The 27,433-nt window shown below is 33.0% G+C and overlaps 1 protein-coding gene across 1 annotated transcript in view; it reads left to right on the top strand.

Annotated features, from left to right (window-relative positions):
* The window catches only part of LOC105475417 (semaphorin 3A), a 539,208-nt gene that overhangs the window by 119,154 nt on the left and 392,621 nt on the right, over positions 1 to 27,433 (top strand). The window contains exon 2 of the mRNA XM_011730630.3: positions 1,836 to 1,912. The gene's annotated coding sequence lies outside the window, so the exon portion shown is untranslated. The remainder of the gene's footprint in view (positions 1 to 1,835; positions 1,913 to 27,433) is intronic.

Below are 27,433 nucleotides of genomic sequence, written 5' to 3'. Positions count from 1 at the left end.
TAAAAATCTGAAGCTCAGAAAAATCTTAGGTATTTTCAAAGGACAAATATAAATAGCATATTTGGGCTTATATCCTTGGTTGTATTATTGCAATTCTGTTCTTAACCACCATGATGTACTGTCTGCATTTGGAAATTCAGGAACAAATTTAGAGCTTTACCAACGTTTCAAAGGCACAATTTTGTAAATTAATTTTATTGATAAATTACTGTGTGATAAAAAATATAAATTTACTTTGGGATAAGTCAGGCTGATCTCATATTATTTCAGAAAATATGTGTTATTTTAGTCCATAATAAAAAGTTACTGACCCTATTTGTTTTTTGTTAATAATGATTGCAGACAACTTCTAAGAGATGCCTAGTTGAAAATATGTCCACGTAACTCTAATGGAGTAGCAATTTGGGCAAGCTTGTAGGTAACTGATTTCTGTGCTTATTTCAAAAATGATTCTATTCAACATGTATTGAAGAGCTATTATGGAATAACAAGCTACAGGAAATTTGGTGATCTTAAAGAAACCATCAGCTTGGTCCACTGCAGTTATCTGATGTGAGCTCACTCTAGTTTCTACAGGTTGACTGGGAATACTTACTTAGTCTGGGCTTGGCTGGGGCAACTTAGCAAGGGCTTCTCCATTCCATGTATTTTTCATCATTCTCCTGAAACCAGTGGGTTAGCCCAGGTATGTACATTTTATGGTGATGGCAAAAGGATAAGAGAGCAAATGGAAACATACAACATATCTTGAGGCCTCAGCTTTTGGAACTGGCATATTGTCACTTTTACATCATTCTATTTACAAAAGCACGTCTCATGATGAAACTCATAGCCAAAGAGTGGGGAAATAAGCTATTCCCCTTTGAGGGAAGAATGGCAAACTCATGTGGCAAAGAGCATGGAGATAAGACGGGAGGGAGAAGTGGTGCCAGTAATGCAACCTAGCACCAAAGCAACTGAGTTTTTACTTGAAAAGATAGTCTGATTCTAAACTTAAAAACTAACTTATATTTTTAATTATTTGGTCATGGGACACTATTAAGTTTTTTTGTTTTCTGAGAGAGAGGGTATGCTGCAGATGTTTTTAATTTCTGGTCAGGTAATTTCTTCCTATGAAATGATTTTGCCTATGTCCCTTAAGAACCACTTGTGTGTTTCTCTGAATGCAGTTTTCAGCACTAAAACTCTCAATGAGTGACTCATTAAACTAGTCACCATTGTATCCACCCACTCAACCTCTTGCCACAGCCTCCGAATCTGTGGCTGCTGTGTCACATAAGCATGAAAACTGTAGAATCCAGAATTCCTATTCAACTTGTGCCAAAACACTAAGCCTTTAAGTTTAAGAGCATTTGAGAATAATTGTAAGAAAAATAGCTTGGTTGTTCTGTAACCAGATGCTAAGTTGACTATTACTCACTCACTGTGAGTTAACCGGAACTTAAAGGAGGGAGTCACAGCCCCAGAGTGTGAAAGAAGATAGCTGGAAATGTCCAAAGCAGTTAAGAGGGTGAACAGATTTTGTCTAAAAAGATAAGGCAGCTAAACAGAGGGTGAGAAGACATGAGCCAAATTTACACTCACAAATAGTGGCAATAATCTCTGAGAATCCAATTTGGGAAGAAGTGAGGGAGATAATAGTGCTCTGAGTGCCTACTGATGAGAGAACAAAGAGGGTAACGATGCCTGAGAGACGGGATCAGTAATGTTTCCAAGGTGTCATGGAAGAGTCTGCTGGCAGTAGGACAGAAGTGTACTTTTTTGATTTTTAAACTAGGTTCAAGTTTGCGTCAAAGTTCAAACTTTATAAATTATTTGTTTGCTTTACTTTCCAGAATATTTAAAAAAACAATCCATGGGACAGTCTAACACAACAAAGGGAATTATTCATCAAGAAGAGGCCCTTTAACAGGTAAGTGTGAGGAAACCCTTCATCTTTAAAAGGCACATGACTGCTTGGTGGTTGACTTTCAGTGGAACCGAAAAAGTTTCAAGGAGATTAACATCTTTATATTCTTAAAGCCAACGTCTTCAAAATAACAACCTCAATGCAAAGTGAAAAATCTAATCAAGTGTTTATTGATTTTTTCAAGTTCAAATATACATATAATATTGTTTCTCAACTTTTATGAGATATAGAGCTTGTCTTGATAGAAGTAATGAGATGCCTATAATTATGTTCCATGATTTAATATTTTATTTTCTTACATCTTAATTATGAGTTGATGCTATAGTCTGAACAATTAAGACCTAAATGTTCTTCCAAATTTACAAAAACTCAAAATTTTGTGTTAGAAAATTACTTTTAAAAAACTCAAGTATTCTATATCTGGGTAGAAACTAAAGATAATTGCCAATTCTAGATGTTATGATTACTGTTCCCATTTTATTGTTTTAAATGCCTCAACTGTCTACTTCCCCCATACTATGTGGCATAGATTAAAGTCTCTGAGCCACCTTATATGTTGCTCACTAGTAAACATCAACATGCTGGTACAGAAATGCATATCTGATTCTGTAGCAAGTTTCTGAAGGAACAAGTTAATAAAGAAACAATGTGAACCACAATTACTTTGCACCAACCTAATCTTACTGGAAGGAGTTTCTGTCAGTAACTACTGATGTGACCCGGTGCTTCTAACCTATATGTGTGTACATCTGTGTATATATGTTAGATAGGGTAGATATACATATTATATATCTATATACCTACCTATCTCCCTCCTTCCTCTCCCTCCTTCTGTCATCTGTTCTCATGTTCTATATGGTTATATGTTCTATATTTATCGTTTGTTAGATACTAGATGCTCGACTAATCTATTCCAAATAAATGAATTAGTAGTTTCATCCATAGTTGTTGCTAGCATGGAAAAACTTGGGGGAACTGAGAATCTTTTCTTCTGCCTCAGAACACGCTATATTAACTTGCGGTTTATATAATTACCATTGTATGTCTCCTTATTTTTTGTCCCTAAAGAAACTTTATATCTTACAACTTCATCCCTATGAATTTATTTCCTTCCCTATAAAATTAGAATAAAAATATAAATTACAAAGGTATATTCAAGTTCTAAACAAAATATTATATATTAAATGTAATTCCTTGAAAAGGTAAATAATTACAAATTGGCATGGCTTTGAGACAATAAGAAAAACTAGAATTGGCACGTGGTAAAAGTGGGAATTCAACAGAGCAACCAAGATGTTTCTGACTTTTTATTTTTAATTGCATTTGAGGCCTATCAAATCTTTTACACGAAATTATAAATTATTTGTGATTTCCATAGGTATTTTATATTTTATCTTAAGAGGTGTCTGCTAAACTATATAAATCTGAAAGGAAACACGCTAAAATATAAGGTACTGGCCTATGTGTAGACACATTGCTCATTCTCTAATGAGGCTCTGGAGCTATGAAACATGCATGGTGCAGTGTGGAAACAAAGTTTATGGATTGTGACTCACATATATTATCACACTAAATCCCTATAAATTCTTAAACACAACTTCTTTTATCAGTTTATGCATATACTCAAAACCAGCAGTTGCTTCCTTTGCCTGCAGAATAAGTTCCTAGTTCCTAAGATTGCTATTCCAAGTTCTCAAGAATCTGGTCCCGTTCTACCTCTTTAAGGTTTTTTTCTACTTATGCCCATTAAAATTTTGTGTTTTGATTAGACTAACCTATTCATTCAATCTACAATTTCAAAAGAAGTCTACATACTTAACTTTGTTTTTGCAGCTTCCTTTCCTATTTGGTATGAGTTTCCATCTTGACAAAAGCTTATACGTCCTTTAAATACCTAGCTGTATCTCTGGATCATCTTAGTTGATAATTATCTCACCATTATCTGAAAATAATTAGTAATATTTATATTACTAATTTTATTCATAGAAAAATGTTAATTTGCTAATTGCTAATAAAATTTGATGTTATTTTTTATCACTGAGGATATAATTAATTGACTAAAAATAATGAATGTTACAAGAGTCATTAAGTTAGTAAATTGCAGATTGCTATAAAGTATTATGAGTTACCTTATAGTGTGATTCTTTATCTAGAATATATATATTTATATCTCCAACTTATGATAATAAAAACAATGTAAAAACTAATAACTATATTATTACTTGAGAGAAGGAGATATTATAATTTCATCTAACCACAGGTGCCACATTATATACACTCTCTAAATAGTAGGAACCCAAGAAAAAGCTTTTCGCTTTTGAAATACTAACAGTTGTGGCATGTAACTGTATAGTGTTTCTACACAAATCTAAAGTATCATTTTTTAATGTTTTCTGCTTCTCAGTCTTCTGTCAAGCAGTCATAATCTCTTATCTGGAATTGACTATCTACTTTCACCTTTACCTCTACACTTCCATCTTCTTACAACAGAATGATCATTTTAAAATGTCAATAAGATAATTCTCTTGTCCAGACACTTCAATGGTACCCTTTCACAACTCCTTCCTGTAATCTCAATGTTTCCATCTAGATTACTACTAAGTACCTCCCATGGTTCACTTCACCTGAAAAACACCCACCTCCTTGCTACTCCTTGAACGTGACAAGGACTGTTTGGAGATTTCAGCTTTGCTCATGCTTCACCTCTCAGCACACATCACTACATTTTTTTCCCTAAGCAGCCTTCCCTGACCAGCCTAAAGTAAATAGATCCCCCCATTCAATATCCATTCACTTTGCTTTATTTGTCATCATGATGCTTATTACTACTTAATAGTATATGTTCTACTTATTTGGTCATTTGTTTAATATCTGTTACCTCTTTTTAAAATGGCATATCTGTGAGTCTTTGTTTTGTTCACCATTTTATCCACAGTACCTAGATTATCACCTGAAATATATTAGATGTTCAACTAATCCATCTTGAATAAATAAATTAACATTTCCAAATAACTAGATTAGGAATATGTTGTCTTTTCTAGTCTGCAGAATTTGGGTGTTGAATATATTTCTTGAAAGGACTGTTCAATATAAACATCTGAAGACTAGATTCTTCTTTTGTACCAAGTCTGTCATTTCATGGCAAGTCTCATAAACAAGCTACATTTCAGTTTCTATTTATGAAATAGTGATAAATATTATCACCTTTGTTCTTGTCGCTTGAAGTTACAAAACTGATGGAAAAAAAGTATGTTGCATTCCAATCACTTTCAATAGCACATTATTAACTTTGGAATGACTAAAAATGATTCTTCTGCTTGGTTCCAAAGAAAGATAATAATGCACATTTGGTGTATTAGGGATAAGTCCACACAGAACACAGGATATTAAAATACATATTTTTAAGAAAGCTTCCAGACATCCCAAATTCGCAAAATGTCTGGCTCTAAGTTGGTTTGAAGTTTTGCCTGGACTCCAAATATAGGTTTGTGTGTTTTATCTGTCCATCTCTATGTTTTTGATTTCCATTGTGATTCAGTTTTGGCCACATGAATTTATTGTTTCCAGTGAAAACATCAATATACTAATTCCCAGTGAGATAAATTAACATTGTACTCTAGTGATACCTGCAATTTCAGGGCTGGATATATATTTGATGGAAAATCTGTACTGAAGATTCATGATTGATATAAAATCCAGTAACTTGTGTATATACAAATGTATACAAGTTATATATAACTTTATCTTACTTTTGTTATTATATAGCCTATATATGTGTTTGTGCATATATATTTATGCTAGATATATACAGTGAATATGTAAGTCTATATATTGGATATGTGTGTGTATATGTATCGGTATACATACACACTTGCTATATAATAACCAAGGTGAGATAAATTGTATATATTACTTATATAGAATTAACATGCATTTTATACATTAATTATAATAATTGTTAGAAACTGCTGGTCATTTAGGTAAGATGCTTATTTTTGTTCATCTTTTGCTTTAAATTTATCTTACTTTGGTCATTATATGGCCTGTATGTTTATATGTATATACTACATTTATACTGTATAAATACATTATACAGTACATTAAAGCAATAACATAAAACTATAAAGCCAAACCAAAATTCTGACCTACTGATGTAATTTTTAAGTGATGCATAAAACAACTACCTTGCTTTTAAAATGATCTTTATCCTTGTAATCCTCATTACAAAGATAAATAACATGCTTTTAATTACAACTCATCTGAAGATGACAATGATTTATATCCATAAGTGGTTGTGACATGCTAGTCACTTTCTATTGGATTGCATACAAAATAAAGGATTAAATTTCATTAAAAAATACTGTGTTCTTTTCAGAATCTCACTGTTTTGTTAAGCAGGATTTACTAACATTATGGTGAAAGAATCTGCAGACTATTTTTAAAGTTGTAGAGGAAAATATAATTTTTTTTTTTTTTGAGACGGAGTCTCGCTCTGTCGCCCAGGCTGGAGTGCAGTGGCTCGGTCTTGGCTCACTGCACTCTCTGCCTTCTGGGTTTACACCATTCTCCTGCCTCAGCCTCCCAAGTAGCTAGGACTACAGGTGCCCGCCCCCAGGCCTGGCTAGTTTTTTGTATTTGTAGTAGAGACGGGGTTTCACTGTGTTAGGCAGGATGGTCTTGATCTCCTGACCTCGTGATCCACCCGCCTCAGCCTCCCAAAGTGCTGGGATTACAGGCGTGAGCCACCGTGCCCAGCTAGGAAAATATAATTTTTGAAGCTTATAACCTATTTTTAGAAATACCATGGGTTATTATCTATAAGTAGGCTTAAATATTTTGTTATAAATTTAATTTATATAGCACATATAACATTACATTGTGCTCACTTATGTACTCAAATGACAACATCCTTGAAAGCATTACTTCTACCTTTGTGATGTTAAATATTTATAAAATTATTATATACTTATTGAATGTTAATCAGAAAGTCCAATATTTTATAAACTTAAGATTTCTTCAAGATTCTTTTAAACAAAATTTTAGATTTGACTAAGGGAAATTTTATGACACTCCAAAGAATTCAGTGCAGTTTCTTTAGCTTACTTTTTGAGATTTTTTCATAGTTTGATTTCCATCTTCATTTTGAACTGGATCTGCCTCTATCTAAAGATACATAGTCTACTCATTATTCCAAATGCAAGTCTTGCTTTCTCACCTATCTGCCTTTTTCATTCCATTCTTCCTGTCTGAAAGGTTTTCCATCTGCAAATCCGATCAAAATCTTAGGCTCTTGTTAAGCCTCAACTCACATCCAGTCCTCTTTCTCTGAAGTAACTGGAAGAGCTGTGTGGAGTTATACCAGATCGCCATCTTTTCTGATCATCTGTAGCAAATCTGTCCTTTGAATATCAAGAGAAATATTTGGCAAAACTATTGTTTGGCGATTATTTTCTTAAGAAAGAACATTTTAGTTATACACATACATTAGCTTTTTAAATATATTTAGGATTCTTAAAGACATAAACAAGTTATGTAGATTATTTTTGAGGATTCACTGTCCTACTTTAATAATACTTCCTTTAAAGGCAATGGCATATAACCTGAATTAAATCAAGTAGCATTTTTTTGCCTCTTTCTACAAGATGAAAAATTAAGTAATTAAACTACTTTGTGGACATATATTCATAATTGGTAATTCCACATCTCACTTATACATTTTTTTTAATTAGAAAATGTCTTTCTTACTTCAACTCTAGCCACAATTCTTAGAGGGGCCTGGCTGACCCTTACTTGAGGACATTAATTGAACTGTCTATGAATCAGATTCATAGACATATGTCATATATAAATGGTCAAGCCCCTGAACAAGTTGCTTAAATTCTCTGCACCTCAATTTATTCAAAAACTAAGTTTTTTTGTTGTTGCTGCTGTTTTTAGTGTATGCAAATTGTTTAGAACATTGAATTGCTGGAACTGTCAGGTTTCTGCCTATAGAATCAAGTGAGAGCACAAGAAAAAAAAAAAAAATCCTGCATAACCTAGTAGCTAGATCTGAATTATCTTTTTTATATGGTTAGTGTTGGAATAGCAATTTACCTCTAGTATGCTTATCACTTTAAAATACCTCAGAAAATGACATGTGGAGTTTTATTGCACAGAAAGGTCTTTTCTCAGTTTTTGTTTATGGATGAACCAAGTGAATCTCTTGGGGAGACTTAAGTAACTCTGCCTTGGAGTGCTTGTCTATGAAGGCAGAAAGAGTATGTGTTCCATGTTCTTGCTTGATTGAGCGTAAAGCATGGTTGTAATATGCTTGAGTGTAGCACGGAGTTACAGAGGACAAAGTGAGAATTAGATAGCAAGGATCCATTTTCCACTACGGTGGTTTGCTTAGAAACTTGATTATAGCAGATTGATAAAAAGGAGCAATTTACTGTTTTGGTAAATGAATATTGATCACGTCATCATAATTTACCATTTTAATATTACATTATTGTACTGCTTATTACAATTGTACTTATTTGTTTAATGCTTAAGTTTCTCCACTACACTGTCACCTTTATAATGGGATAATATATTTCTGCTTTAGTTGAAAATGTATTTAGTGGGCCTACTTCAGTTCTGTGGAACCTACTACTAGGTTCACAGGAAATATATGATGAGGTAAATTTTCATTTCTGAAGCAAGTGTACCATGTTGGCTAACATAAAATTAAATCAGAGGGGGTAAAGTGAAGTAAAAAATTAATGGAGAAGGAGGTCTTTGACATATAGACAGGTCAAGAGTCTTTTTTAAAAATAATAATGTATCTGTCTGTGACAGGTTCAATGCAAGCTTTTCAAAGGTGGTAGAAATGCCTTTGTTTTTCCTTATTGGCAAATGTGATATTTAAATCATTCAGTCAAAGAGTAGTGTCTCCACATTTTTTAGTTTATGTTTTCATAACCATGTTATAATTACTCAAATGTAAATTATTATATAATTTAAATGTTATAATTTAATGTAAGATAAAATATTTAAATATTAGTTAAACTCATGTTACTTACAGATGTGTTATCTATTCATAATCTCTTAGAATAATTATCTTGTGATGTTCATACATTTCTCAATATCAGATTGTGTCTAGATTTGGTTGTAAATAGAAATATGTTAAACGTATAAATTCACTTAAGACTAACAGAGTGATTTTGAAGTTGTTGCAGCAAAAAAAGTAAGAATATAAAAATGTTAATATGATGAATAATAAATAACTAGAAGTCAGCATATTAAAAATGTGGCTACCAATTTAAACAAGCAGATCAGTGGAAAAAACAATAATAATACAGTGTGAGATACAGTCATATTTACTTTGAGAAAGAAGTCTTCGCAAAAGTGAAGAACTCATTTAGGGAATTAATTTTGGAGACAAAGAGAGATGAGGGTTTGAATCCTGCATTCAATACCTATGAGCTCTGCGACACTGAACAAGTAATACACTTTCAGCCTGTATTTCAAGTATAGAGTGGGCATTATAAAACAAATGCAGAGAGAGAGAGCTCAAACCAAACACTTATACCTAGACTATTCTGAACCATAAAGGCACCAAAAGAACATCTTTTATTGGTTCCAAACTTTAAATATATATGGTATTTCTTTCCAAACATGAGTACTTGAGTAAACGGTTTAAGATAATGTTCTTTCCGGTATGTAGGCTTTTGTAACTATTTCTCCTGGTCACAACATCATTTATTTTCCTGTGGCATAAACCCCACCCAAACACCCCTCAATTCTCCCTACAGGATTGAATTGACTCTATCTCCTATATCACTACTCCTAATGATTATTGTTTAATTGTCATATGTTTTTTATTCCCTTTGTAGTGCCATAACCACAAGGTAATGGTAACGCAGGGTCCTATTGCTGGGCAGCTGGGAATAGAGTTAATGCACCATGCAGCTTTGATCAAGAATTGTAGCTTTATTTGGTCAGATGCATTCTGTGTTTTTAACTGCCCTCATTCTTGTGGTTACAAGAATGCAAACAATTCTACAGTTCCACCTCTTTTTTTTTTTTTTTTTTTCTCTTGTTCTTTTTTCTCTCACTCCTCAGTCTCTCTATGGCCTCAGGGCCTGCCTGACCTGCACAGATTTTTCTGAATTTACTAACTTCTTTTAGTTCCAAAAGTTATTTTTGGTTATTTTTCCCCTTTTCTTATAAAATAAATTTTGCCTCTAATCTATAATTAACTGAAATAAAGTGACAGCATAGTAATACAAATAGAAAACTGTTTTTTTGCTGTTTGGAAGCACAATAAATGCTTAGGTTTCCATGTCACATAACAAAATACATTTTGGGTAATAAACATTTATTGTGCCATATGACAATATACTTTTTGTGGCTGAAATAATTACATGTCAAAATTCAAATGATTTTTTTAAATTCTAAAAAAGTAATAAATACAGCTGTAATCCAAAAGGGTGATGGATTTCCAGGCTTGAATTGTGAAATGGAATTAAGAAGTAAATACTTAATAACACAGAATTAAAAGTTTTATTTGAAAAAATCATTTTATATATTAGTGTCTCTGTATTTTCTTTCTTTAACTAAGGTCAGTGTACAAGGTGTTTTCAGGGAATGTTTTAAGGGAATAAGACAAAGGATTATGTCAATATATAAAACTTACTGGTTTCAGAATCTAATTACATTCTTTAAAAAATCACTGAGGACCCTAAAAGGTTTTGTTTATGTTTATCAGTATTTACCATACTGGAAATTAAAATAGATATTTTATAATATATATTTATTATGTCATTTAACAACTGTAATAAATTAATCATGTGTTAACCAATACATATTTTAAAGAAGATATATTTTCAAAACAGAATGAATTAATGAGCAAGTACCATTGTTTCATTATTTTTGAAGATATCTATGACATCTGGTTTAATAGATGGGTTCTCATACCTGCATCTGCTTTCAATCTGTGGGGATGGCACTCATCTGCAGCCTCTGGAAAACTGCACTGTACACTCGCCAGAGAATGAGAGGGGAAGAAACAGCGTATATCCTAATATTATTTTAAAAGTGATGTTGACCTTGCAGAGCCCCTGAAAAGTTCTTAAGAAAGCTTCGAGTTCCCTGGATCACACTATGAGAAAGATTGGCCTAGACCAATCAGGACTATACAGGGAGCTGGAATTAATAACGATATCTCAAAAATAGTAAACAGCACAGCTGCTACAGAAGTAAAGAAGAAAAAAATAGCTGTGAAAGTTACATCACAATTTTTCTAAACCATAAAGTTTATTGCACTGAACTATTCACAATAGGCCAATTCCATGTAATTAACTGGATACATGTTTGTGTTATAAAATTAAATGCAAAAACTACAAAATTAAAAGGTTTAGGTCAATTAAATGTGTATAGATATTTTATAGATATAGATCTAAAGAAAGCTGTTACAACTATTGTTTTTAAAGAACTGGGGTGAAAAATTGAAAGAACATGCACCAAAAAAAATCAGCACTTGCCTTTAAGGCAAAGGCACGTGGGTATGTATTTTCAATTGTCCGAGAGTGAAAAAGCAGTGAGAATCTAGTCTCTATCTCCTGAACTGTCATGAAATTTTAGATCACATGAAACTTTTCTTTCAGGATTTCTATTTCTCTCACTTAATGAATCAGTTCTTTGTTGGTTTAGAATTAGGTCCAGAATAGCTCTTCCCCAAATAATTCATTTCCTTTATCTTTGATGGATGGAATTTTCAATAAGGTGTGTCAGGAATTTGTCAGATGATGTGATTTTGCTGAAAGAGAATTTCAGCAGATGTTTGTAGACTAACTCTTCCCTTGCTACTGTGGCTTCTGAGGCAGCATGGTGCTCTGGGTCAGGGCATATCATCTATGTCCTGCTCTAGCTAGTTGTACAGTAATGTACTCCCATACTGCTATTTACTTTGTAATTTCCCCGTTTTTTTCTTCATCCATTAGATCTGTAGCATGTTTCCATACTTGGATTAATGAATGAACAATGCTTTTTGCAGACATAGACCAGGGCTCTAGATAGAGTCTACTCAGTCCTACTCAGAAGTAGCCGATAGTCCTATATGTTATGACTATTACTTTATGTTTATTATTTGAATTACATTTTTATCTTTATTCTGCCTTCCCATACTCTTACATACGTCCTTAACATTAGAAAATGGATGTTAACATAAAATTATCAGTAAAAATACTAGAGTTCCATGTAATTACATAAACATGAATAGTTAACCGAATACTTATTCTATTGTAACTATAGAAAGGGATTTCATATGTTCTGGACCATATTAAATTTAAAGGTGTAAAGTTTTACAAGAAGCCATAATTGAAGGATAAGATTACAAAGTACAATTATGATTTCACAGTGACATATTTACCCTTGTTCACCATCATCCATCATTATTTAACTCTAGCAAATAGTGTGCTGAATCTCTCTGATGTTTATAGAACAAGTTTACAAAAATGTCTTCCAATATTGGCGATGAAACTATAAAAACTCTGAATAATGATAATAAAATTAACAATCATTGAACATTTATTGTATGGTTGAAATTGAGAATTATTACCTTTAGTTATCTCAACACCACTCTGATGTTGGTACTGTTATTTTTGCTACTTTATAAGTACGGTAACTGAATCTGGGAGAAATTAAGAATTTATTCAAGGTTATGTATTTATTTATTTATTTATTTATTTATTTATTTATTTAGCGTGGGGGTTTCAGTACATTGCCCAGATTGGTCTCAAACTCCTTTTCTCAAGTTTATAACAGTTGTGAGCCACCACAACTGGCCAAGGTCATCCAATTATTTAGTCATGAAGGAAGACTGCTTATCTTAGAGAGATTGTCTTCAGACCTCTGTTTCTTAACCACTAAATATACCATACAAAACTATACGCACAACATTAATATCTATACTTAGAGTAATTTTTAAAACCAAAGAAAAACAACTGAAAGCTATAATCTGTTTCCAAGGATTCGTAAAACTACCATAGAAATAAAATAAGAGAGAGCCTAGAGCCAAGTCCACCCTGCAGTTCTCTCTTCTAGGATCCTTTACACAGGAGGTAATGAAAATGAAGGACACCATCTCCTCCACAGAGTCCTTCAGTTAACTTCCCTGGCCTACCCATAAAGATGCTTCTCTGACCCTTTTGATGATGTCATTAGTATTTATATGAGTTAGCAATAGACTTTTAAAATTTCCCTTGTTCAATGTACTTTTCCAGAAGGCTTAAGTTCCTTCTCTGTGTCATAAGATTCATTGTAATTAGGGTATCATTACTAATTAAGAGTCTTCCCTTGACTCTTATTTTATATTACTCCTTCTCCCTAATGGTGTCCATGTATCCATTTTATTTCAATAGATTATTGCTTCATATTTAGAAAATCTAACTCCCATGCTCGATAAGGATAGATATATTTATTTGCATTATAAACATTGCTCCATAGCTGAGTAGTAGAATTTCCTCTACCATGCAATAGCTTTCCGTTTTCCATTTTTATTTCAGTTTTCTTATTTTTCCTTTATTTATTTATTTTCCTTGTTCAGGAATATTATAATCACCGGTTTCTATTTTGCATGCTTTCTTCCATTCAATATAAATCTTACAAATCTTAAAAGTGATTGAAGTTTGTTAGCTGTACTTCTTAGCACTTCATAAGACTGTGTTCCTGGTTGACTCTCTCTGCTTTGGATCAGAATCTCAAGTGAAACTCAGTCATTGTGGTTCCCTTCTGGAAACTGAGAAAACAAGATTATTTTTCCCAAGGTCAATGAAGTCTGTTAAAATTGTATCTCTCACAATAAAATTTATAATAAGCATTTGAAGTTGCAAAACAATTTCAAGTATTCAACAGAAAAAAATAGAAAATCGAATATTAAACTAATTTTGATTTCTTGATAGCATAGTGTTTAAAATAACATTTTTAGTTGTACATTTTAAATTTTAAGTTAAATTTTAATTCCTGAAAATAGATTTGTACAGTGTTGTTTAAATTTGTAGACTTTTCACTTGAACCTGTTGGGGGCAGAGATTGCAGTGAGCCAAGGTCATGCCATTGCACTCCAGCCTGGGTGACACAGCGGGACACCATCTCAAAAAAATTAAAAAATGGCAGATTTTTAAAAATTGCTGTTAGTAGGGATAGCTGGCCAAAATACATGGTTTACTCTATTCCCCTTTGACATTGAGCTAATTTATGAATACTATGCACATTAGCAGCAACCTGTGTAATAGATTGTATAATATAATATAATCTTGACATGCTGCAAGGCTTTGGGTAAATAAAAAATGAACTAATACTTTTAAAACTATAATCTGCTTAAATGTAACACCTTCCAGATCTAGCAAAGCAAGGATTTTGAAGTTGTTTGTCTGTTTAGAAATTAGTTTATCAACATAAATTACAGAAAAAGTTGCCAAATTATTTAGTGTGTGTGGTTCTCAGACAGACTTAATCAATATTGACACTATAGCTGCTTTGTGTGATCATTAAAGGTTGCCTAGCAACTTTTTTTTTTTTAACTTGTAGCACATCATGTATAAGTGGAATTTTAGAACCTAGCATATTTTCAAAATAGTAAAAACCTAAATATCATTGTACAGGCTTATCAAAACTAAATTATTTTATCATTTTTAAACCACGATTCATATCATTGTATTTTTTTCTGTATTTATATTCATATTTACTTAAATGGAGGTATATTTATATTTACTTAAAGGGAGGACAATTCAAAAATAATTGTTAAAATTTAATGACCTAATTGAAATTCTTTTATAGACTTCTAGCGTGCACTAAGTTTACTTTATATCAAACAAACAAAAAATCACAGACTTTTCAAACTGCATATTTTCTTATTAAAATGCATGTTGTAAAGGTTTGGATTTTATAATGATTCAGTTTTACTTTATGGAATTCAATTTTTATTTATTTGATAGGCCACTACTAAATCACTGCTTATAATTAAAGAAACAAATTTCAGAATCTTTGATATTTAAATATACAGGTAAATTTAACTTGTAAGGTCCACACCATTTTCTTATAATATACAATAGGTTAAAAAGTAGAGTGCTATTTATACTCTTGAAATTCAAGTGAATTAATGAAGTGTAATTTTGGATTTCATTATTGGATATACTTTAAAAGAAGTAAAATTAATTTGCATTGAGTTATAATAAATAATTAGCTGTCATAACCCCTAAATTACCTTTTAATAAGGGAAAATTAAAATCTATGTGTTGTATATACTATAATATTAATATAATCCAAATCCCTACCCATTAATGTTATTTTCAAAAAATGTGAAATTAATTTTCAAAATAAAACACTAAAATAATTTTCAGAAGGAAAACAATACTTTTAATATTCAAATATCTATACCATTTATTGTGCACGATGGATAAATGAAGTCTGTAGAATACAATTCATGAGTTAGACATGTAGCAAAGATTAGTATAACATTTCTATTTCTTGTTAAAGCAGTTTCTGTAGAATTTTTCCAAGATACTTCCTTTAAGTATAGGATATTTCCATTTATTTCCAAGAATAGCATTATGAAGGCCATGGGCTCATCAGTTCAATATGTTCATTCACATTTTATTGGCCAAGGAATATGTGTTAAGAAATTACATTCTCAAGCACTTACAGATAGATATTTTCTTCTTGGTCTTTTATTACAACATTAACTTGGGCTTATATATTTTTTAACTTCCTTCAATTTTCTCCTTAGGTTTGATTGTCCGAATTGAGCAAACAGAGTTTTTTCCAAGTGGAACAATATGATACGGGCCCTTGATCAGATTATAAAAATAGATTGGACTGAGAAATTACTGATGAGATTAATATAGAAGTTAGTTGTTGAGTTGATAAATTGGGGCTTTTTTGTAAAATAGTTATGTAGGTTCTGATTATCCCATTATTACAGTATCAACCTCTTCTCACTCTTGTCAATATTAGTTATGTAAATTTAGAGCTTAAGAAATGCACTCTTCTTTCTCTGTGCAATTGATATTTTACTAAAGGATACAATTGTGTGTTTGTGTATTTCCTGTGTTGATGATGAATTTTTCCTACCTAACTAAAGACTCTGTGGGTCTATAACATATTATAGATGTATCATCATTGTAAGCAATACAAAAATCACAGTGATAGTCCAAGGCTTAGAGGAGGAACATGTATTTTGGTCAGAGAAAAGGCATATCTGTACTTTAATATGGCCTTCATTTCTAGTTTATTGAATGAATAAAATCATAGTATGCTGCAAAACAGCTGAGAAATTGAGCAGAGCTCAGGATTTCAAAAGCCGATTTGTTTTTGTTAAACTAAACTTGTGAAACACTAGAGACTTGGTTTCTGGTCAAAGCAGTTTTTGCTCTCATATTGTGAACATTCTGATTTAGAGAATTCCATTCTGTATACTTAATTTCCCAGAGAATCTTAACTGGAAATAATCTGTGTTCTCATCCAGTCATGAAGGTCTGGTATGCAGATGCTGTATTCCATTCTGAAGAAGTTGCAGTAGGAGAAAAACTGATTTTATGACTTAGTTGGGAGAATAAAATCTGTTATAATATAAAGAATGATACCATATTTTCATATCATTTTTGTAGAAATGACCCGAATTTAGTGACTTTAAGTATACTTATCTCTTCCATGTTCCTAAAAACACCAATTATACAACTATTTGTTCTGCGTGTGGGGCATACATAACACATGGACTCAGAAAATATGACATATATAATTCACATCTAAAAAGGCATTAAATTCTTCTTTCTTGGACCATCATGAAAAAAAAAAAAAACATGAAATAATTGACAGAATAGGTACTTTTCCCCACTCCAAAGGCAGAAAAATTTCTGCAGTACTATTTTTTTCTCTATCCGTGTTTGGCAGAATAAAACCCATTGTGTATGACTTAACATAAAGTAGAGCACTTATTTACTGTTATTTAACTACCTATTTTTTTCTTTTGAAAATTCTCTTAAAATAAACTATTCAAAATGCTTATTTTAAGGGAGTGGGGGTATAGGAAAAGAAATGGAAGGGGAGGTAAAAATTGAATGGGTAAAAATAATACAAATATATACCATCTTACAATTACTAGTGAATTTTATTTGAAACCACCATATCTGTATAAAAAAGAAAATAAGACTTTTTTATTAAGTGTAAATGCAGAGCCATTTTACCACTTTAAAAACTAACATCACTTGAATTGAACACAAATTTGGTCTGAGTTGTCTTAACTGTGTAGATCAAGCAGATAATAAGCAGAGACTTCATACTGAGGGAAATACATTGTCAATACTTTTTAGTATATCTCTTAATGTCCAAGAAATCTGTAGATGTCTTATTAGGTCATTATATTTTTTGCTTTAATTTTAAAAGTTTATAATATCATTTTGATGAAACTTTATTTTCAGCTAAAATATGATGACATTTTTATTTCTCTCTTTTTTCAGTACATTAGGCTTACAGTATATGACTTGAGAGTAAGCATTAATGTGTAGAGATAGCATCTGTTCTCAATAGGTAACTGACATATGAAAGAAGAAAAATGTGATTTAATGATGCAATTTCAGTATTTGTAATGTAACATACAGTTTAAATAGAAGATAAAATCCACAAAAAATGTAAACCTAAAAGCTCATGTACAAAATTACTTTTTATGTTAGATTCTATATTTTACCATATTTTAACATTGTGATTATCCAATGCTTCCTTATCCTCCCCCCAAAATATACTATGGAATAAAAGGAAAATTTGAGAATTTGATTTCAGATTCTGTAAATTAGCATGGCATGTCTGTGCCTATTGTAATATGACAAAGAAAATGAAACACTTTTTCTTCATATTTTATATTAATTTACTCATAGACATTGAACTATGCTTTACCCATCTGAATCTTTATACCTGCTATATAAAATATGGTATTTATGATCACAAAAATAGATTATGCATCTGGAAACTATACCCAAAAATAATTTATTTCATAGAATAGAGTCCCTTATGTTAAATTTTGTTATTTTTGGCTCACATTCCTTTTTTATTTCAGGATATTCTGAGAAACATTAAAATTAATAACCCAATTTCAGAAACACCTCTATTATATTAAAAGAGAAAGGAAGACATATGTGTATGTGTATACATATTTGTGTATATATTAATATATAAAATATATAGAGAGAGTAAAGTAGCCCTCCATATCCATGGGTTCTGCATCCATGGATTCTACCAATCATGAATCAAAAATACTTAGGAATCAAAAAATTGGATGGTTGTGTCTGCACTGAACTTGTACAGACATTTTTCTTGTCATTATTTTCTAAACAATATGATGTAACAACTATTTACATTAACATTTACATTATATTAGGTATTATAAGCAGTGATTATTTAAAGTATATGGGAGAATGTGCATAAGTTGTATGCAAATGTTATGCCATTTTATAACTGTGACTTGAGCTTCTGTGGACTTTGTTATCCTTGGAGGTTCTGAACCAATCCCTCATGGATACCAAAGGGAGACTGTGTATAGTTAATATAGATGAATTTGATACTTATCTTTACCAATCCAAACATTCTAATTCATACCTTTTCATACATGACAGATCAGCTTATTTTATCTCAATAAATAGCTGTGGATGTAATGAATGATTAATGATTGATGTGGCCGTCTAACTCCAATCTACTTACTTTCCAATAGTTTGGGAATTTTTTAGAATACAACAGTATATTGTTAAAAAACTGTGTCTTTCTTTTCCCCACACTGTATCCATGTTACATAATCAAGTACCTGAGACATTCCACGGCCCTTAAGATGCCTCACAGCTTATGTTTAGTCTTGGCCCTCACTATACTGACTATATGGGCAAGTAGTTTATTGCTTCATTCTAGAAAGAGTTCTACTTTAAAAATTTGGACAAATTTTCGTTTTTATTTAATTTTAATTTTTATTTTTATGAGTACATAGGTGCATATACTTATCGGGTACATGAGATATTTTGATAACAAAATACAATGTGTAATAATCACATCAAGGTAAATGGGGTGTCTATGACCTCAAGCATTTATCCTTTCTTTGTGATATAAACATTCCAATTATATACTTTTTGTTATTTTTAAATGTATCATAAATTATAGTTGACCATAATCACCCTGTTGTGCTATTGAATACTAGATCTTATTCATATTATCTAACCATATTTTTATGCCAATTAACCATCCCCACTTCTCCCACTTTCCACTACCCTTTCCAGCCTCTGGTAACTGTCATTCAACTTTTTAACTCTTTACTCAATTGTTTTAATTTTTAGCTCCTACAAGTGAGTAAAAACATGCAAAGTTTGTCTTTCTGTGCCTGGCTTATTTCACTTAACAAAAGGTCCTCCAGTTCCATCCATGTTGCCTCAAATGACAAGATCTCACCCTTTTTTTTTTTTTAGGGCTGCATAGTACATTGTGCATATATACTACCTTTTCTTTATCTATTCATCTGATGATGAGCAATTAGATTGATTGCAAACTTTAGCTGCTATGAATAGTGCTTCAATAAACAAGGGAATACAGATATCCCTTTGATATACTGATTTCCTTTCTTTCAGGTATATACCTCACCTGTATATACCTGTGGGATTGTTGGATCATACAGTAGTTCTATTTTTAGTTTTTTGAGGAACCTCCATAATGTTGTACTCCGTAGTGGCTGTACTAATTTACATTCCCACCAACAGTGTACAAGGGTTCCCTTTACTCCACATCTTTGCTGACATTTTTTATTACCAGCCTTTTGGATAGTCATTTTAATTAGAGTAAGATGATACCTCATTTTAGTTATGATTTTCATTTCTCTGATGATCAATAATGTTGAGTACCTTTTCATATGCACATTTACCATTTTTATATCTTCTTTTGAAAAATGTTTATTCAGATCTTTATCCATTTTTGAATTTGATTATCTGATTTTTTTCATATTGAATGTTTTAAGCTCCTTATATATTCTGGTTATGAATCCTTTGCCATATGGATGGTCAAATTTTCAAAATACTGTTTACATTTTCTAGAATAGGGAAGCAAAAGTTATCATGTTGAGTTAAAGATCAAAAAGCCCTGAAATTCTAATGTAATATTTGGTAAAAACAAATTGTAGTCATTGTTTTTCAAAGGTTTATGTAAGGTGTGACATCCCTGGAGGAAACCAAGCAAACCCTCAGGTCCACCTGTAAATGAGGAAAAGGGTGTTATGATGGGAAAGATGGGAAGGAGTACTGAGAGCCACCTAACTCATTAGAAATGTGGGCATTGACTTTACATAAGCACTATGAATGAATTTTTGCCCTCTACAAGCTTCTGATGTGTGCCTCAAAAACATGTTCCAGTGTGTTATTTTGGAGTGTGTGTGAGTGTATGCATGTGTACATCTGCATGCATTTGTGTTTCCCTAAGTTTATATAACTTTGTATTTATACTCGTCGTAGTCCATATTGAAAATAACCTAATCTTCAAGGAGAATCACAAACTATACACAACTCACCTTATTTTTACACTTTTCAATCACAAGCAACTCTTCAAGGACACCAAGTGTCAGGACCAATCGTATTAACTATGTTTCAAAGGTTACATAAATAACCTTTGGAAATAATAAATGAGAGATAAAGACAATTCAGAAGTGCAAGTTATGAAAATAAAATAGCAACCATATAGTATTTAAGGACTTAGGTGTTTGTTGAGATAGTTGTGCTGTAATCACTCTTCAGTTTAAGCAGCATTAATGATGCTTTCTAAGAATTATACGTTTAAAAGTTAATGTGTTATTTAGCAGACATTGTATTTTTAAACAAGGTAAATGAGGAAGAAAGATGAATATATCCATTTTTATTAGTAAACACATCTTCACATATAAGAAAATATGGAATGCAATTACCCCGGTAACAATATCTGTGCAGATGTAATTTGGGTCATTGGCCTATCATTTCCACAGAATGCATGTCAAATTGTATAAATAAATCAGTTTTAATAAAAATGAACTTACTAAACATATACAACTTTTATTCAATTAGAAATATTATAAACGTACTATGTTTCAGTGAAAATTTTCTGCTTTATATGCAATTAAAAAGAAATGACTAAGACATTCCCTAGCCCCTGCAAAGTACCTAACCAGGCCCTATCACGTATCAGGCACCATGAGAAGTTATTGGGAAGTGTGTTGGGGCACAATAAAGGAGGAGATGTAGAATGAACAAAAACAATGAAAATAAAAATAAGAAATACGAATTGGCATGAGAAACATTTAATCAACCTAAACAATAGAGGTTATCTGAAATGTCATGGAAATATATACTGATGTGGAACACAAGAATAAAGAGATGTCCAGGTTAAATTTTAGGTTTCTGGCTTTGTGTCAGAATAGATGTGATGCCAAAACAGGGAACACTAGTAACTAGGTCAATTTGGGGGAATTTGGGGCAGAGAGGATGTTTTTTCCAATTTGGATATATTTATATACCCTGGAGATGTCAAGAAGGCAGATAGATATATAAATCTGGGGTGCAAAGGGAAAATCTGGGCTAGAGTTAGAATTAGGACAAATCTTTGAAGACTTATTCATTGAAGTCATAGATATATATGAAAAGGTCTAGAGATTATACTGAAAAAGTGGAAAAAAGACCTATAACTTATTCTAAGACAAGATAACAATAGGGTTTAATATTGTTATCAGTTAAGATTAGGTTTGAAAACTATACAGTTGGAATAATTTATATAGAGGCCATAGATAAACAGAGAGAGTACTGTTTTGGTGAAGCCAGTTGAAGTGAGGGGAATATTTTTCTCTTATATTGATGCTTTCCTCTGGTCACAGAGTCTGTCCGTATGTACTATGCAGCCAATGTCTTCCCCCCTTCTTCATCCACCTATGCTTGCTTATTCAGGAAAACCATCTGTGAACTTACTGCCTTGCTCACAACCTGACATTATATGCCTTTAGCACAATTTATCATTTCTCAATTTATTTGAATTTTCTGAAAACTATTAAGTTGCTTTTCCTAGAATTTAATCTCCATGAGAGCAGGACAATACCCATTTCAGCAATTCATTTGAATCCCTAGTACCTACCATATTTGAGGATATTGCAGGTTTTCCAAAATATTTGTTAAGGAAAAGATAGGAGAGAGGAAAGAAAGATGAAAGGATTGGAGGGAGGAAAAAAGAAGAAGAGTTGAAGCCATGAGGTACATGGAAGTGTATTACCAAGGGAAGAAATGAAGAACAAGAAGCCAGGGGCAATTAATAGATTTTCAGACAAAAAAATGAATAGATCATGTAACTCCCATACAGAAAAAAGTGCTTCAAAAATTAAGTACAAAATACATGGACTAAGTGAACTATTCTTACACAACTTGAATTACACAACTCGAAACTCACACATGTACACACACATATATCCAAGTAACCACTATTGAAATAAAAATATAGAACTTTTTGGGTTTTTTTTTTTTTTTGAGACGGAGTCTCACTCCCTTGCCCGGGCTGGAGTGCGGCGAGGCGGTGTTGGCTCACTGCAACCTCCGCCTCCTGGTTTCAAGCGATTCTCCTGCCTCAGTCTCCTGAGTAGCTGGGATCACAGACACCTGCCACCACGCCCGGCTAATTTTTGTTTTTTTTAGTAGAGACGGGGTTTCACCATGTTGGCCAGGATGGTCTCAAACTCCTGACCTCGTGATCAGCCTGCCTTGGACTCCAAAAGTGCTAGGATTACAGACGTGAGCTACTGCACCTGGCCAAAATACAGAACATTTATGGAAACCCCAGAGATTCTTTCATGCCAATCTCCAGACACTAGCCCCAAAAATAGAACCAACATTCTGACTTTTATTACTATATTTTGTCTTTTTCTTGAAATTCATGTAAATGGAAACATACAGTATGTACTTTAGGGGTCTGGCTGTTACCCAGCACTGTAACTACTAGATTCCTTGTGATGTTTTAATGATTGTTTCTCTTCTGAAAAAAATAATCAATTAAAAATTTTAGAACATACCTTCAGAAATACTAAATAATAATTTTTACAAAAATAGTTTCCCAAACCAAAAAGGTAAACAGAAATTTTGCTAATGCTAAGAGAGTTTATATTTTTAATCTACTGAGGGAAAACTAATCTTAACTTTGGCTACATATTAATAAATATTTAGTATTTTCTCATATATTTCTACTAAAACAATAATTAATTAAAAATCCTTGGCCGGGCGCGGTGGCTCAAGCCTGTAATCCCAGCACTTTGGGAGGCCGAGACAGGCGGATCACGAGGTCAGGAGATCGAGACCATCCTGGCTAACACGGTGAAACCCCGTCTCTACTAAAAAAAAAAAAATACAAAAAACTAGCCGGGCGAGGTGGCGGGCGCCTGTAGTCCCAGCTACTCGGGAGGCTGAGCCAGGAGAATGGCGTGAACCCGGGGGTGGAGCTTGCAGTGAGCTGAGATCTGGCCACTGCACTCCAGCCTGGGCAACAGAGCGAGACTCTGTCTCAAAACAAAACAAAACAAAACAAAACAAAAATCCTATAAATGTTATTTATCTATTTCCTTTATAATATTAAGGTATTAGGATTTTAGCAAAGCCACATTAATTTTTTTAATAAGTGAAATTTAATTTTCAGCAGCGTTTCTTATTGACTTTTTAAAAACAGACATTTTTTGGAGTACTTTTATGTTCACAGTGAAATTGAGCAGAAAATGCAGAATCCCCATATATTCCCTGGCCCCCCACACAACCCCTCTACTAATCAACACTCGCATTAATATTTTAATCATATAATACAATTTATCAACTTCAAATGTACAATTTAATGAGTTTTGATGGGTTTAGATAATCATCTATGCGCCTATACAATCATGTTCTAGAACATGTCCATCACTCTGAAAGTTGCCTTATACCTTTTGCAGTCACTTTCCTCATCTCATCTCTGGCTACTGATCACCATTCATCTGCTGTATGAATCTAAAGCTTTGCATTCTCTAGAATGTCATAAGAATGGGATTATAGAGAATATATTCTGTTGTAGCTGGCTTCTTTTACTTAAAAAAAGCTTTGAAGAGCCGGGCACGGTGGCTCACACCTGTAATCCCGGCACTTTGGGAGGTCGAGGTGGGCGGATCACAAGGTCAAGAGATTGAGACCATCCTGGCCAACGTGGTGAAACCCCGTCTCTACTAAAAATACAAAAATTAGCTAGTGGTGGCACGTGCCTGTAGTTCCAGCTGCTCAGGAGGCTGAGGCAGGAGATCACTTGAACCCTGGAGGCGGAGGTTGCAATGACCTGAGATCATGCCATTGCACTCCAGCCTGGCAACAGAGCGAGACTCTGTCTTGTCACACACACACACACACACACACACACACACACAAACTTTGAAGAATCATTCTTGTTGCATGTAAGCTGTTTTTATTATTGCTAAGTAGTGCTTCATTTTATGAATACACCATAATTTATTTATTTATTCGTCAGTTGTTGGAAATTTGTTTTGTTTTTTAGTAATTCCCTACTAAGAATAAAGCTGCCTTTTTTGTTTATTAAGAATAAAGTTGAGTAAGTCTTTGTGGAAATGCATGTCTTCATTTCTTTTGGATAAATATCTAGCACTGCGATTCCCTGGGTATGAAACAATCTGTGTTTACCTTTATGAGAAACTGCTGACTTGTTTTCCAAAGCAGTCATACAATTTTGTATTTTCACAAATAATATAGGTAAATTTAACATCTTCATTAACACTTGGTGTTGTTAGCATTTTAGTGTTACCCATATTGTATTAGTAGCTCATTTTGTTTTCATTTTTATTTATCTCATGACTAATGATGGTGAGCTTCTTTTCATGTGCTTATTTGCCATTGCTATATGGAAATAATTCCTTTTATTGTTCTTTACTTTATGCAAATGGCAGATAATTTTTTTTTTTTTAACAAACCAAAGGTTTCTGGCAACCCTGCGTTAAGCAATAGTTGGCATCGTTTTCCCAACACTATGTGCTCACTTCATGTCTCTGTGTCACACTTTGGTAATTCTTGCATTATTTTAAAGTTTTTCCCTATTATTATAGTTATGTTGATCTGTGATTAGTTATCTTTGATGTTACTATTGTAGTTGTTTTGGGACATCACAAACTATGTCCATGTAAGACAGCAAAGTTAATAGATAAATGTTGGTGTGTTCTGACTGCTCCACTGACCAGCCATTTGTTGATGTGTGTCCTTTTCCTCAGACCTCCTTATTCCCTGAGACACAACAGTATTGATATTAGGACAGTTAGTAGCTCAACGATGGCCTCTAAGTGTTCAAGTGGGAGAAGAGTCACATATCTTTCACTTAAAATAAAAAGCTATAAATAATTTAAAAAGCTAAGATAGGCCAAAAGCAAGGCTTCTTGCACCAAGCCGTTAGCCAAGTTGTGAATGCAAATTAAAAGTTCTGGAAGGAAATTAAAAGTGCTACCCTAGAGAATACACAAATGATAAGAAAGCAACACAGACTTATTGCTAATAAAGAGACATTTTTAGTGGTCTGGATAGAAGATCAAACCAGCCACAACATTCCTTAAACCAGATCCTAATCCAGAGCAAGGCTCTCACTCTCTTCAATTCTATAAAGGCTGAGAGAGATGAGGAGGCTGAAGAAGAAACGTTTAAAGCTAGTAGAGGTTGGTTCACGAGGTTTCAGAAAAGATGCAATCTCCATCACTTACAAGTATAAGGTGAAGCAGCAAGTGCTGATGTAAAAGCTGCAGCAAGTTATCCATGTCTAGCTAAGATCATTGGCAAAAGTAACTACACTAAACAATAGATTTTCAGTGCAGATGAGACAGCTGTCTAATGGAAGAAGTTGCCTAGGACTTTAATAGCTGGAGAAATGTCAATGCCTGGCTTAGAAAGCCTTCACCGTTTTACATGTAATTAAGAACATTTGTAGTTCATGGGAGAAGGTTAAAATATCATTAGCAGGAGTTTGGAAGAGGTTGATGCCAACCCTCATGGATCACTTTGAAGTGTTGAAGACTTCCGTGGAGCAAGTCATGGCATATGCGGCACAAATAACAAGAGAACTAGAATTAGAAGCAGAGCCTGAAGTTCTGTCTAAATTATTGCAATCTCATGTTACAACTCCAATGGATAAGGAGTTGCTTCTTATGGATGTATAAGAAAGTGATTTCTTGAGTATAAATCTCTTCCTGGTGACAATGTTGTGATTACTGTAAAAATGACAAAGGATTTAGAATATTGCATATACTTAGTTGCTAAAGTAGTGGCAGGATTTGAAAGGATTGACTCCAATTTTGAAAGAAGTTCTACTGTGTGTAAATCACTATCAAACAGCTTCGCACGGTACAGAGAAGTTTTCTTGTGAAAGGAAGAGCCAATCAATGTGGCAAATTTTATTGTTTTACTTTCAGTATCTTCTCCAGTCATCTCAACCTTTAGCAACCACCACCTTAATGAGTCAGCAGCTGTCAACATCGAGGCAAGATCTCCTACCAACAAAAAGATTATGACTCACTTAAGGCTCAAATGATTGCTAGCATTTTATGTATAGTGTAAACATAACTTTTATATGCACTGGGAAATCAATAAACCCCTGTGGCATGCTTTATTGAGATATTTGCTCTATTGCAGTGGTTTGGAACTGAACCCTCAGTATTTCTGAGGTATACCTGTTTATTGTTTGGTATAGTGTCTATGTAAATATTTCAGACATTGTTTAAATAGTATTATTATTAATGAGTTGTAGATGTTCTTTACGTATTCTGGGTAAAAGTGTTTTTCCAGTATGTGTTTTGAAAATATTTTATTTCAGTGTATGCCTTGCCTTATTGTTTCCCTAACAGTGTTTCTCAAAGTGATGTTTTAATTTTGAATAAATCTAAGGATTCTACTTAACTCTTCATGTGCTAAGAAGGCTTCCCACTCTAAATAATGGAAACATGAACTGTAATCCTTGAGCTCCAGATATTTTTCTGCCTATTCCTTTTTAAAATAGTTCTTTCTCCTTCCCTTTGTAGTCTACTCTCACACCTGAGTAGATCAGTGGTCAGTTAAAGACTTGAGGACAGAGCACATGGCAAACAGACAGAGGCCTCTCTCTTGCCCTGTGCATCTCTCTCTTTTCCATGACTCTAACCATCAAAGTCTAACTGCATTGGCCTTTTGGAACTTAGTTTTCTATCCTCAACTCAGGAAAAATTTTGTTCAATTCTTGAGTCTTCTCCCTTTCTCTGCACTGCCCTCTGGATACCACTCCCCAGAAACACGTTGGTGCAATTGTAAGGCTCACCTTATTAATTGCTCTTCTCTGAGAGATCACAGTTTTGCTCTACCTTTTGTTTAATGCCTGTCAACCTTTTTTTTGTGTGTGTATTTTGTGTTTGTTTTTCTGTTTGTTTAAGTGGAAGGGTAAATCTGGCCCTTGCTTGTTATGCAACATTAGCTGGAAACACTAATGTTTATCTTCATAATA

This window comes from Macaca nemestrina, chromosome 4 (assembly GCF_043159975.1).
Source record: "Macaca nemestrina isolate mMacNem1 chromosome 4, mMacNem.hap1, whole genome shotgun sequence".
In the NCBI taxonomy this organism is placed as follows: domain Eukaryota; kingdom Metazoa; phylum Chordata; class Mammalia; order Primates; family Cercopithecidae; genus Macaca; species Macaca nemestrina.
This window is presented reverse-complemented; position numbering and strand designations above follow the sequence as displayed.